Source organism: Lagopus muta, chromosome 6 (genome assembly GCF_023343835.1).
Source record: "Lagopus muta isolate bLagMut1 chromosome 6, bLagMut1 primary, whole genome shotgun sequence".
NCBI classification, from domain to species: Eukaryota; Metazoa; Chordata; class Aves; order Galliformes; family Phasianidae; genus Lagopus; species Lagopus muta.
In genome coordinates, this window is record NC_064438.1 from 4,049,548 (window position 1) to 4,063,941 (window position 14,394).

General features: G+C 41.8%; 1 long non-coding RNA gene across 3 annotated transcripts in view; it reads right to left on the reverse strand.

The window, feature by feature from the left end:
* The window catches only part of LOC125695166 (uncharacterized), an 87,254-nt gene that overhangs the window by 67,543 nt on the left and 5,317 nt on the right, over positions 1 to 14,394 (reverse strand). For all 3 annotated transcript variants that reach the window (XR_007377837.1, XR_007377839.1, XR_007377838.1), the window contains exon 2: positions 8,935 to 9,007. This is a non-coding gene — a long non-coding RNA (uncharacterized LOC125695166). The remainder of the gene's footprint in view (positions 1 to 8,934; positions 9,008 to 14,394) is intronic.

Below are 14,394 nucleotides of genomic sequence, written 5' to 3' on the forward strand. Positions count from 1 at the left end.
CACACATTTAAAGTGACACTGGAACTGGAGAGCATCTAGGAGTGGCCACGGTATTATAATTCAGCAACAACAGGCCTTGGACAATCTCAAGGGTCATTGGGTGAATTCCTTTCTTCAAATAACCCCAAAGAGAGGGTGAGGCAACTTATTGAAGACAAATGAGCTCTGAAATTACACACATGGGAAAAAATATGGCAGCAGTCAGCATGTGTGGGTTACCCTGTCACAGAAGAGAAGGACTACTTCTCCCAGAGGACTATTTGCTGTTCTGTTTCTGTTTTCCACTCAGAGGAAAAGAAAAAAGCTGTTCACAGATGACAAGACAACCCCTTTTTTGACATTCTGGCTTGTCTCTGCTCCCAGCCATATCACCTCAGATTACTTAGAGTAAGGCCTTCAGTTTTCAGACACTCTCATTTTACTTATTGGCTTCAATTCTAATTATATTGTGTTATATTGTGTTATAGTTTGTTATCTTGCATTCCGATATCTTATTTAGCAAAATCCATAGACTCATAGAATCAAAATTAGTTTGTTTCTCTTCAGATTGTTGCTGCCCTACCCTTTCCACTTTTCACCTTTTCCCTTTCCCAGGGCTTGGGTCTGTGGGTTACCCTGCCCCACTAGTCATGGAACCTGACTGAACCGGCCCATAAACTGTTGACATAGGATCACTTGAGGGCCCTTCTCAAAAACTTTCTGGACTCAAAGGCCATGTAAGCACGCTAATTAGCATTCAGGGGTCATCTGAGGTTACGACTTGGCCAGTGAGGTTATCCGAGGTCCAAAAATCCCATCCAAAAATGTTGGGACTCAAAGGTCATCTGAGGACACCAGTTAGCACTCAGGGGTCATCCGAGGACACAACACAGCCAGTGAGGTCATTTGAGATCTCTGCTAAAAAAAAATTCTGGACTTGCTTAAAGGTCCTTTGAGATTCCCTATTAGTATGTGAGGTCATTCACTGTCATTATTTCAAACCTCTCTGCAGCTCCTGATTTCCTTGAATTTGGTGGTACTTCACTATAGTGGGCAGTTTGATCAGCTCTCCTTTCTACTTCCAGGATCCAGTCAGCAATTCTGAGTCCACTAAGCCCCAAACTCATACCCCATGTCATGCTTCTTGCACTCAGCATGCATAAGGAGCAACAGTGACGCTTTCCTTGGCCTCTTACTTCCCTTACAGGTGTTCTTTTTTGTTTTTCTTTCTTTTTTTATTTTTGCCTGTTCATGTGACCATCTCGCTTTTGCTTTATGGATTGAATTCCCCTTTCTTACATGCTGACTACTTAGTTAAAATGCTTAGACAGTTGTACTGGGTCTCAGGATAACAGAGAAAACCAACACCACTCTGTACCCACTGGTATGCAGTAATAGAAAGTAGACTTACTTCATGCTGGAGATAGTGTCAAACACAAGACTGTAAAATCACAAATTTATTTTATTCCACTGTTATTTATTTTATAAAGAAAATAATTAGACAATCACCAGCTCCACAGCTGCTCCCATCGACCAGCTTTATTACATTCCACCAAGCCAACACTGTTTCAATGCTGTGTATTCTCAGCTTCATTGTGGGATGAAAGCTAATGGCCAACAGTTTTTTTTAAAATGCCGAGAGCAGGAAAAGAAGAACAGTGTGAAGTAAGTGAAGGCAATAATATTGATACAAACGTGTGTGTAAAGGTGTTCATCAAGATGTAGTTCAGAAGACTATTCAGGGACAAGAGGCTTACCCTTTCTGGAAGGTTGGTGAAGTCTCCAGATGGGCTTTGTTTGATGCAGCTCAGGATACAGTTGGCTTTCTGGGTTGCAAGGGCACATTGCTGGTTCATGGCCAGATGCCATCTACCAATACCCCCAGGTCCTTTGGCAAGGCCAAGCTACAACCTTTCATTCCCTAACTTGTACTGATAGTGGGAATTGCTGTAACCCAAGTGCAAGACTTTGCTTTAGTCAATAAATTATGGCTGTCTAGACTGCATATTCTGCTATGCAAGTAAGCATGACAGGTATATACACTCACATGCTCAGGTTTCATTGTTTTATATTGACAGGAGAAATCTTGGCAGTTGTTAGTTGCAATCTGTGTAGTGCTGCATACATGGATTCTGAAAAATTCAACTTAATCAGTTTAACCAATATAGGAACCTATGCAGAGCCAACAGGAAATCAAAGATTTTACAACCTGCTCATAATGTCCTGTATGCAAACTTCCCCATCTGTAACCAAGCCAATACATAAGTGCAGTAGTAGATTCTGTCATCACTCAGAGATGTACTTTACTGCTAGATCCACTCTTTAGCTTAGAATTTATTAAAAAATAAATAAAAAAAATAAAAAAAGCAAGCCCTGCTTTATGGAGATCTCCTGTCTTCACCCAGGATTTAGCTGATATTCTGGAGATGACTCAGATTCTAGCAAAAATGTGCATCAGTGTAGGAATGCAGAACAAACACAAAAAGTCCTCTCTCTTCCAGACTGCAGCAATGAGAAAAAAGGTCAGTCTGGAAAGATTAAAGAGCTTTGTCGGTTCAGAAATTTTCTTCAGGAGCCTAAAGCTCAGGAGACAGAACACACACACAAGAAATATGTATGTGTATTTTTAGTCAGCCAAATATGCTGAGTCTGGCTTGGGTTTTTAAAGAGATTACTCCACTGTTGACAGTGAGACAGCTGAGCACTGCAACCATAAGGCTGGGTGTGATCCTTCCCACTTCAATTAGCCACAGCATGTTCATTAGTGGCAGCTGAGACACAGCTGGGCCTACAAATTGAAAATCCCATAAGGAACTGCTGCTTAAGGTGGTTTAATGCAGAACTGATTAATTGTAGGTGGTATCTAACTAATGAAGTTATGCAGTGATTTATGTCACAGTAAAAAACACAACAATTTATAGTCATATTGGTCAGATCACAGTACACCAAGGAGTTCCCTACAGTGATTCCATGATTCTGGATTTAGTTATCTATCGGCAATCCCTATCATAGGGATAGTTTACTATTTAGATCATTATAGTCTATTTGCCCACTCACATCACTTTACGTGAAATCTTAATGCATGAGTGCTACATCTGACACCCCAATTGGAATCTAACAGCTTGAAAAAATGGGCTCTTATTGCTCATGCAATAAATAAATCCTGCTTTCTACTGGCACCATTTAATTCACAGCTTCCCCTAATGCTCACCTCCTTTCTGTCAGGTTCTTTCTTTGAAATAAAAGCTCTTCCACCCCCTTTTCGTCTTAGGACCAGCATGTTTCCTACAGTGAAAGAAGCACCATGCACTGAGACCACACTGGCTCTGCAGGCCCTATGAATGGGGGAATCCATCAGCAAGTGCCATACTAATGAAGGACCTTGGTTTGTGTGGCAGAAATACAGCCTGAACCAGTGACTGAGCACCTGGTGGGACGGCAGGGCCAACCCTGGGGAGCTGAGTCATATGCAGTGCACCTGAGTGACAGGAAGGGATGAAGCCAGGATCCACCCCTTCCATCATTTAAGCATTGGCAGAGGCAATGAAGGTATTTCACTTGAGATCTCTGCCTACCTGAGGCCCTCCAAAGGTAAGCAGCTCTTTTCCTCCATTTCTGCACCCATGGCAAATGCATCTGGGCTGATCCTCATTTGCTGCAGCCAAAGGCTTTGCCACCCTGCTATTATCACAGTACTTTACATCCCATTACAGCGTTATGCTAGACAATCCAGACAGATATTTATTTACAAGGGATTACTTAAAAAAAAAATAATGTGTTGGATGGTCACTAGGAGCCCAACTACACCAAAGGATGGAACTCTCGTAGGAAACCCCGGGTCACCTGGGTTCCCTGTGGCTAAGCACTGCTCTGGTTATTGAAAAATAGGGACCTATAAGGGATAACAGTCTCATTAAATCCCCTTCAAAAATGGCTGACTTGAATAAATTAGGACAAAACTTTTTGACGACTGAGGAAAGAGTAGTGCCATAGCATGGCTACTGCTTCTCACTATTAACACATATCATTCCTCAGAGGAAGAATTCAAAGATGAAAATGAGTTTTTGAAAGCTTTTTTGACCTGTACACAGCCCATATAGTTCTCTCACATGGCCATCTGGGAAGTCAGACAGCACATGGAGAATGACAGAATTAAATAAGGTCATGCTGCCCATTCATGCTGCCGTACCCAATATGGCCTCCCTGATGGACACATTGATTAGGGGAGATAGAAACCTACCACTGTGTCCTAGACTTGGCAAATGCATTCCTCAGTATTCCCATCCATGAAGAATTGCAAGACCAGTTTGTATTTACGTGGGGAGGCAGGCAGTGGCCCTTCCAGGTCCTGCCTCAAGGATACGTGCATTCACCAACTTACTGTCATAACTTAGTTGTGTGTGACCTAGCAGAGTGGAATAATCCTAGTAACATCAAACTGTACCACTATAGTGATGATCTCATGTTGACATCCGACTCGCTGGAGGCATGAGGAAGGGCAGTAGACTCATTAATTGATCATTTACAAGAGAAAGCCCTGTGCTGTCAGCCAAGACATGCCCTAGTGCAAGCTGAAGTGTTGATCCAGGACAGGAACACGGCCTGTATCTTGCCATGAAAGGCAGACCTACCTCTTCTGGTACCTCTGAAACATCTATAGTACACCTTGTGATTCTCTCTGAGTCCACAGGATCGCTGAGAGGAGCAACATGACATCGAGATGCTCCAGTGTCACTGTAAGATCAGCGTGACACCAAGTGGTGAACTATATGGGACTGATGGAATGCAAGCTGAACCTTCTCTTGTCCAAGCAGCTATGTGCCTTCAGGAGAACCACTAAGTACTGGCCCACAAAGGAACATGAATCTCAACTAAGAACCAATCATCAATCGTCCTATATTTTCTCAATCTACACCGAGACAGGCAAAACTGTACAAAGCATCATTGACTCACGCTATGAAGGGGTGGAGTGTAGCAGAAATGCTAACTCACAGCCTGAACTAGTGATTGAGTGCCTGGTGGGAAGGCAGGGCCAACGCAGGGGAGCTCAGGGGCATGCCTTTCCCAGACCTTATTTAAGGGTTGGCAGTGGAGGTGAGGGCATCTCACTGGAGATCACTGCCTACCTCAGGCCTTCCAAAAGTAAGCAGCTCTTTTCCTTCATTTCTGTGTCCACAGCTACTGCATTTGGGCTCATCCTCATTTGCTGCAACCAAAGACTTGCCACCCTGCTATTATCGTGGTGCTTTCCATCCCATTACAGCATTACAACTGGTATCACGGTAATGCTAAAATGAAGGCAGAAAAGGTGTGAAACCTTGTGTCCAAGGGAACAGAGTCACTTCACAAAAAAAAAGTGAGGAAATGAATAGGTCAGATTGAGACTCTTATTACTAGACATTACTTCACCTAGAGGCCCTCCTCTTGCCTCACAGATGTAGCTTTTTTTCAACAGCCGTTCATGCATTTCAGAGGGCCAACAGCATAAAAGGAATCTAAAAATAGGTTAAAGCCTGAAACCAAAGAGCAGCTGTTTCACTAGCAATGAGAGAAGCAGAAGGAAAAAGAATTGTAGGACAATGTATTACTGAGTGATTTTTATGTTATATATTTCATGCTATCTTACAGAAGGTCTTCGAGTATCTGGTCATTTCAGATTTGCAGTAACTGACAGAGCTAGAACCTACCATGTGCGCTCTTCTCATCTTCTTAAAAGGAAGATTATTAGGAAATGGGGATCTGAGACATGAATACAGTATGCAGAGCTAACAGATGTCTTATGGGATCATGGAATCATAGTATGACTTAGGTTGGAGGGGACCTTAAAGATCATTGAGTTTGAACCACCCTGCCATGAGCTGATTGTCCTCCACCAGCTCAGGCTGCCCATGGCCTCATCCAGCCTGACCTTGGGCACCTTCAGGGATGGAACATCCACAGTTCTCTGGGCAGCAATGCCAAAGCCTCTAAGTAAAGTATTTCCCTCCTACCATCTAAATTTCCCCTTTTAGTAGAAAGCCATTCTCCCTTGTCCTATCACTATTAGACCATGTGAAAAGTCATTCACCTTCCTGCTTATAAGCTCTCCCTTCAAGTACTGGAAGACCACAATGAGGTCTCACCAGAGATCTAATCTTGCACTAGAACAGGAAGGTTCTAGGGAATCTCAGGTGATAGCAAGAGACTGCCTGTTGTAGAATGTTCCAAGGGGAAGAGAGACTGCCTGCTGGGAGCTGCATCACTGCTGTGCTCTTACTTACGAAGTATCAGCTGTAGAAGATGAATTTTCTGCATCCTACAGGTCCTTGGACACCTACAATTCTGTAGAAAAGAAATCCCTTCTATCCTGATTAATTCTTGTCCTTTATTCAAGAACTCTGCAACTCATCAAAAGGCTGATCCCAGCCTTGAAAGAGCCTGCCAGGCCAAGTTATTCAGCTAGCTTGGAATAACAAACTGAAAACAGAGAGCCAAACAAAGTAGGATTCGTTGTGTTAGCTGGGGTGATAGCAAACAGAAAATCATGTGTAAGTACATGGATATGGCAGTTTAGAGCAGGAATTGAATTTAATAAAAATGAGGTTAGGGATGAGAGCTCTCAGAGCTCATATTATACAATCATTAGCTGGTATGGACGTACAGGCCAAAAATGAGATCAGAGAAATAACAAGTAGGGTGTTAAGCCACTGGCAACTATATGACGTGAGAAAAGACAAAGCTAAATCCTCCAGGTTACAGGGAAGAGATGCACCAACATTCAGATTACAAGCAAGGCTTGGAAATGAAAATTTAAATTCTTCTTCTATAAAGACCTGAATTTATCAATAACACTTCATTCCCCAGTCCCTAAAGAAGCTACCTCAAGGGTCATTTCACTCTGAGAATGCCAACTGACACATGGAAAACATTACTGTCTAAGATCAGCTTTAAAAGGTGGGATGAAGGATGCCCCTGTTTGTGTCAGTAGAGAGAGGGCACCATCTATGACAAGATGGTGACACACAGGACACGCCAGTGTTTCATCATTTCCAGACTTCGTTCCTTAGGACATACTTCACTGCCTACTTCTGGTCCTGGAGTGGGCCTGGTGTGTGAATGACCACTGGTGACTTCCTATGGTTCCTGTTACTCTTGCTACCATTCAGCAAAAGGTAAGAAAGATGGGCAGCTTCTGAGGAGCTGAAGAAAACTGTCAGGTTCAGCTACATCCTGAGGGGTCAAGGCAGAGGGCCATGAGGAAAAGGAGGGCAGGGAGAGAACAGGAGAGGGAAGGATTTGTCAGCAGGAGAGCAGATGTTATAGAGAGAAAGCAACTACAAGTCCTCTTTTTCTCACTGATGGAGGTCATACACACAGAGACTGCAATGCTCTTAAGACTGGGAGAAGCAATACCTTTGATAGTACAAAATGACCACAACCAGCTCAAGTGTTTGGCAGCGAAAAATCACACCTGAAGAGCCACTGTTATCTGAAAATAGCAAAGCAAACAACTTTGTGCACTGCCTCTCCTTCTGTTTGTGTCAGCTTTAGCCTCAGAAGTCAGCTGATGTTTTAAAGACCTTGGCAGCCAGGGGTAGAATTCATCTGAAAAAAATCAATTAACAGGTTCACATCTGAGCTACTTGGATTAACCTCTCTTTAAACTTAATGGACATAGTACCATTCATCACACACTAAAATAGGCCAGGTGAGTCATGCCTAAAAATATCCAATCCTCTTCATTAACTAATAAGGGAGCCCTAGAGCTCTTGGTGCAGCTGTAGATGTACATCCATCACAAATTTCTGAGGTGCCAAGGAGTGAATCCCTCTTTAGGTTTCTGGCAGTGACCCTCAGACCAAGGAATGAATCCTTGATCCAGCTGACCCATCCCTCCTTTTCCAGCACAGCTTGAGGATCAGCTGGGAGAAATGCCTGTGCTGTGCTCTACTCTACTCATTTACCCACATTGCTAGCATCCCCCCAGAGGCTGGCGTTGGGGGGAATTAATTATTTGTGGTTGAGCAGTCTGGAGAGGATGGGAAAATAGTTTGGGCAGCACAGCCCTAAGCAGAAACCATATCTGACTTCTGTGTCAATTCCAAGAACAACAGTTTTTCATCGAACCCTTTTCCAGCATCCCAGGGTATTTCTCACAGTCACTTTTCCCCCATGACTATGCTGGAAAGTAGCATTATGTAAGACCTGCTTTCCTCATGGGAGACCACACTGTCCCAGACTGGGACACCCACAGCGCTGCTGAGCTGAGGATGTGCTGGTGCTTGCCAACAGCTCTTTGTCAGCACTCAGGAGCAGAGGAACAGCACTCAGTGCTTAGGCTTGCAAAGGAATACTGATATTGACACTTTCATTTACCTGTGTGTACATACACTTAATGTAAAGAATTTAGACAAAGCTCACTTTGGAGTTATCAATCAGTGCAAAGACAGATGCATTCTGTATGGATACCCCAATGACTGCTGTGCATTCTTTGTAATTTGTTCTACACTCATTAAACTTAAAACTAATATAAAGTAAGTGCACAACTGAGCATGCTAATAATAGCACCAGTCCATTTCTTATACTGTTTCCATAAAGATATTTTTTATAGCACCTTTGGCACAACTGAGACCTTGCATAATTAAATTTGATTTTACTTTCTTACAACTCTAAGCTTAACTGGAGATCTCTAATTAGTTACAATCATTCTTTTCTGGAATGTGTTCTACTTAGCATAATCTTGTATTCATCTAGCCAAACACCATATGTATTTATTAATATCTCCTACTGATAGCTTTGTAACTGAGACATTTTGACCAAGTGAGATAAATAACTACGTGCCTCACAACCACAACTTTTTGTGTGGCATCTGCTTTGGGTGCTAAGATGATATACTCAGTGAAAAATAGCAGACTACACATTACAACTCCAGACATGTACTGATTATGTAAGTTATTTTGTCATAGCAATGCTTACCAGTTCTTCAGAGCTTTCTATTCACAGATGTAGGGCACAGTACGCCTTTGGAAGCTATCTGGCACACAAAAGCCTTTGAAAAGATCCACAAATAAGTTAAAAGTAATGGAATTTGAAAAAGCATTTGTACCTACCAAAAATACTGCAGGGTCTCAATGTGTTAAAGTCAACGCCACCTCAAACTTCCATTCACTGTTTTCTCAACACTTAGCATTCAAAAATCTTAAAGGTAACACCAACATTATGTTATGTAAATAAATAATGACACCATTTCATTTACTCACAGATTTCTGTGCACACAGGTTGGATACACGCTTTGTGCTTCCAAAATGTTTTATTTATTTTTTTCTGGACAGAAGCATCCTAAATGTACCACGGGCAAAAGAAGCGAAAGATTTGGGTTACTGCATTTCAGCTGGAACGCTAACGCACACCATGCCCTTCTCCCGGCACATTTAAATTAGTGATGCAATTAAAGCAATTGACAGCAGTTTGGCTTACTTTCAGACTGAAATGTAGTTGATAGAAATGGTCTAAAACCAAAAAGATATCAAGCTGAAATATCATGTCTTCTTCATGTATTCATGATACTTCTGGGTACACATACTTATTAAAAGACAACATTCTGACTTCGTGAAAATTATTTTGGACCAAAGAAGGTTTATGGAATACAGTAGAATCCAGCCCCAAATTTTTAATGTGCCAGCATCAAACAAGAGGTTTCATGTTCTGCACTTACAGCTCTCTATTCTAGGTCACAGACAACAACCCTCACTGTAAAGTGGCAATGAGCTTTATAGTTTACACTACTTCTCTTTTTGTGCATTATGGTTTCTTAACTTTTCTCTTTATCGGTTTCTATCTGGTACACCTACTTTGTTACTGATGTAAAGAAGCAATTCAAAATGCAATTATTTATTTTCACATTAATCTTCCTTGTTTAAATAATTGATGAACATGGACACTTGGAGTCAGAGGTCATTACTGCTTCTGCCTTTCTGATTTTTGTGGTAGCAACTCTGTCAAGCCACTAGAGAACATGTCTCGAATTGCTCAGTCTTTGATCAGCCAGATTTGAAACTGCCTGAATACAAATCTCTGCTCGCTCCTCCAAAATCTGTTTTCCACAATCTACCCCGTTTGCCTCACATACACTTAAGCACCTGATTTTGCATTAAGTCTTCTTCATCTTCTGTATCACAAGGAGTCTGGGAAGCCACAGACTGCTCATCCTGCAGTTCACCTCTCTGTCCAAACATCCAAACACTCTGGGTCACTTCTGCTAGGCAAAAGGCCTGGCAGCATAGAGCCACTACCTCACGACACTGCTGTACCCTAACAGCACAGATCACACCCTACTTCTCTGCAAGGATCTCCTGCTGGGGTTCATAGATGCCATTTTGGGAAATCCCAAACTATGGTCACTTCTGCAGCACTAAAAACTACGCCATCTTCATCCAAACTTTTCTAACCTTGTATTTCATTATCCAGTAATTCATGTCAATATACATGGCCCAAGCCCATAACAAACCCCTGATGGTCTCTTACAATGCAATGGAGAAACTCTCATCTTAACCCTGAGACTGCTCATCTGCTGGGGCTGCTGGGGCATCTCGTGACAGGAGCAGTTCTCTTTCATGGTTTTAATACAGCTTGTGTTATACGATTTCACAGCCATTAATATATTCTAATAGATGTGTAGGATGACCTCCTTTCATAACATTGAAGTTTAAAAATTCATTACAATCTGAAGAAAATACTCTGGACTAGGAAACAGTTTCATTCTGAGGGAGATAAGTTGGTGGCTTCCTACTAATCAGCACTGCTAACATTTTAATATATACAGTATTTTCTCAGAATGTTGAATAAAATTGTAAGCTCTAAGAGGGAATAAATGTTATAAAGATAGAAATCTCTACTGCCATTTAAGTGATAAGTTAAAAAAAAAAAAAGCCATCTTTTCATGCTTGGGGGTATTTTTCACTCAGAAGTCACTTTTTAATCTGATTTAAATCCAATTAAGTCTGAACATCTAAAATGAAGAACAAGTCTTTGAATTTATGTATAACTGATTTAACTAATCACTGTTTCACTGCAGAGCTACTAAGCAAACAAACTATGAAAAATAAATGTGAAATCAGACCCAAACCACAGACAGCCTTGATTTTAGTTTTTAAATAAATTAGTAATCATGTTGCACAAAGCACGGCCTTTTTTTTTTTTTTTTCTTCTTTTTTTGCTATCAGCAAGCCTAAGTTGCAGTTATTAGATTTAGAAACTAACAGTGAAAAATGGTGCTATAGTTCACAAAAGACATTTTTTTGCCTTCCCATTTAGGACAGAAAGCACTTGCGATCCCTGATGTGCACAGAGGCCCAGAAATACCAGTTTCTGCCACATTTTATTGGTAAGTTGAAGAAAGATTGCATTACAGCCATCACAGCTGTAGCCAGCTGCATGCCACAGAACATCATAATTGTATAACTCCAGGATAATGGAAAAACTTTTAAAGCTCCCTGTCATAAGATATCTGCCATTAAGCTGCTGTCTGCCTGACATGTGCAAACCACCATCTTATCGATGAGACGACACTGAAGTGCTGCCAGAGGATCAGTGCCTGCTGCAGCAGCTTCCTCGCTGTGGGTCACAACCCACTGCTACAGGAGAGCTCCTCCCAGAGTGCCCCAGCACCAGGGCACCAGCCTCCTGGAGGCAATCTCTCTGCCATTTTAACATCCCTTGTGAGGTGCACGCTCCTGTCCATTGGAACAGAGCTTCCAGAGGCTTTCCATCAGGAAGAGCATTACGCAGAAGCAGCACATTCCTGAAATCCCCATCATCTGCCTATCATAGTGCAGAGACAGCTGCAAACTGTGCCTCCAGCAGCTGCAGCTGAGAAACTCAGTGGCTGTTTGGCAAACTGGAAAAGGTGGCAGCCCCCAAATGACAGCTCCCAATCACCGCCTCACTCCTTCCCATGAAATAAAGCATTTCTCCCCCTTTTTGAACTATGCAACAGTGCACAGACGTGCCTTGGAGATGCAGATATACATAGGGGGAAATAAATTGTCTGAGATTATTTCTGAAACCTCTACACAATTCTGCAAGTCCAGCTCAGTACTGTAGCAACAGGCAACAAACCGCTCACACTGCTGTTTTGCAGTGACTTTTCTCAAGGTTTAAGTAAAAAAAATTACTTAGTTAGAAGGGGGCTTTTTTGTTGGTTTTTTTGTTTGTTTGTTTGTTTGAAATAATACTTGTATCAATAAACTAGTATTTACTATAAAGGGAAAAAAAAACCAAACACTTCAAAATTAAGGCAATTGGACTTTCTGTTCTTCAGTCCATAACATACAAGCATTCCATTTTTCATCTTGTTTGCAGCCCCTGCCTAACAATCCTTGGCACTAGAGAGGATTAACAACAGGATGATGGTTATAATCATACCAGGCCTGCCAAGCATTAGCTGAGTGCCATTAAAGGCCCAAGAATTTCAGCTGGAACTACAGGTATTTCTCTTGTTACAAAAACAGCACCGGGGAGCCCCCAGGCAACAGGAGTAATACAAGAGGCTGATAATGCAAACAAACCCCATATTTGATCTCAGAAATGATGTTTCAGTCCTGAAGCTCTTCAACACAGGTATCTGCCAGCTACGTGAAATGGGTTGCATATGTTGACATTGTGCACAGCAAGCTGTTTCACCTTGTACTTGTTACACCTCCACTTCATAGAATCGTTAAGGTTGATAAGACCTCTAAGATCCCCAAATCCAACCCCACTTACTCAGACTGTCACAAAGGAACACATTTCTGTGCACTCCACCTCCAGGGCTGACATACTAAGAGATACTTCTGAGTATTTTATTTTATTTTTTTTCTTAAACATGGACTACTTGGAAAATTAAAAGGAAAACATACCATTGTGAGATTTGATCTATTTCCTCTCTCATATGGAAAAAGGTTATTTATAAGTAACACAAAGTGATGGATCTGTGGGAGAGCAAAATTAGCTATGACATGGTTTAAAGCACTTTAATAAATTTATTAAAAGTCAAGATGTGCTTCAAAATAAATCTCAGTGCACTTTCAAAAAATTGCATGGCTTAAAAAAGATGCACTCAAGGAATGAAGCAACACTTTTTTTTTTTTTTTTTTAATTGCATTGGGAATTATCAGTGTGGTTCCAGTAGCAGTTTTTTTCTGCAGCATTCTAATGAGCACAACCAGATGTATGAACCTTAATGCTTCTAATTTACAGAAATGGGGAGACATGGTGTTACGTACAAAGCATTTGTACAGTGTTTATTATGGAGCAGTTTTCCCTTCACCTCCATATACCGTAGTCACTGTAGGAAACACAAAGAATGGAAAAAAGAATGGATGTGGCTGACAGCAATTACTGATGAGTTGGTTCTCATTGTTTTTCCCTGTATGATTGTGTTTCAGTATGTTGCTATGTTAAATATAGCATACTCTGTCAATTAAGTTATATTTCCCACTTATAAGCCCATAAACAAAGCAAATAAACCAGTGGAATGAAGGGGTGGGAGGCAGGCACGGGAGGGAGGCACAATTTAGCAACTGCTTGAGACCACATACGATTAAGACAAACAAGGTATGGCAATTCATGCGCACACAAACACGCTCCTATTATTCAAGGCTGAGCAAATCTCCCAGGGGACAGTTTAATGGCCACTATCTACCTCAAACAGATGAAATCCCTTTTCTTAATCCCCAGTCCCCTGAACTTTATTCCACTGCTATTTAAATTTGTCATAAAATCTTTTATTTGCCTTGCCATGTTATTACCTAATCAGTAAGTATATTATGCTCTAATGATTTGTATGTGCTCGCTTCAGTGCGTGAAAAGAAGCCAGGTTACAGTGCCTTCCCAAGCAAGCTGTAAATAAAAACACTGTACAGAAAAAGACAGAGAAGAAACCATACAGCAAGATCAAAAGGCCCTGGGTCCTCATCCTAGGCAAGTCTCAGGAAAAGACAGATCTTTCTTCTTTTGCAAATGCACTTTTTTCTCTTCTCATCAGTATTTAGTCTGTGCCATCTTACCCCTCGGCAATGCCTGCAGCAGGAAGAACAAGCTGTTAGCCTCTGGAGCCGCGTCTGCAGCATGGGGAAAAAGACAGAGGTGCTCACAGACCCCATTCTCTGGCTCCCTGAGTCACCACTACTTGACAGGCCACAGGGCAGCACTGGGATTACACCATGCTTCACGCTGCCAAAGAGTGGCAAGCCAGGTCACAGGCTGGTTTAGCATCCAGAAAGGGACAATAATCAAAATGTGAATTAAATTGGTGTGAAAAACCTACTTGCATCCCATGTCCGCACAGGGTTTGGGTGTGTAACTCAGGGCAGTGCATGTTGCTGACTTGCTGTAAGGCTGTTAGAAGAACAGAACTGGAATTGAGCACGAGCTGATGGTCTGTATCCCCTCCTCCAG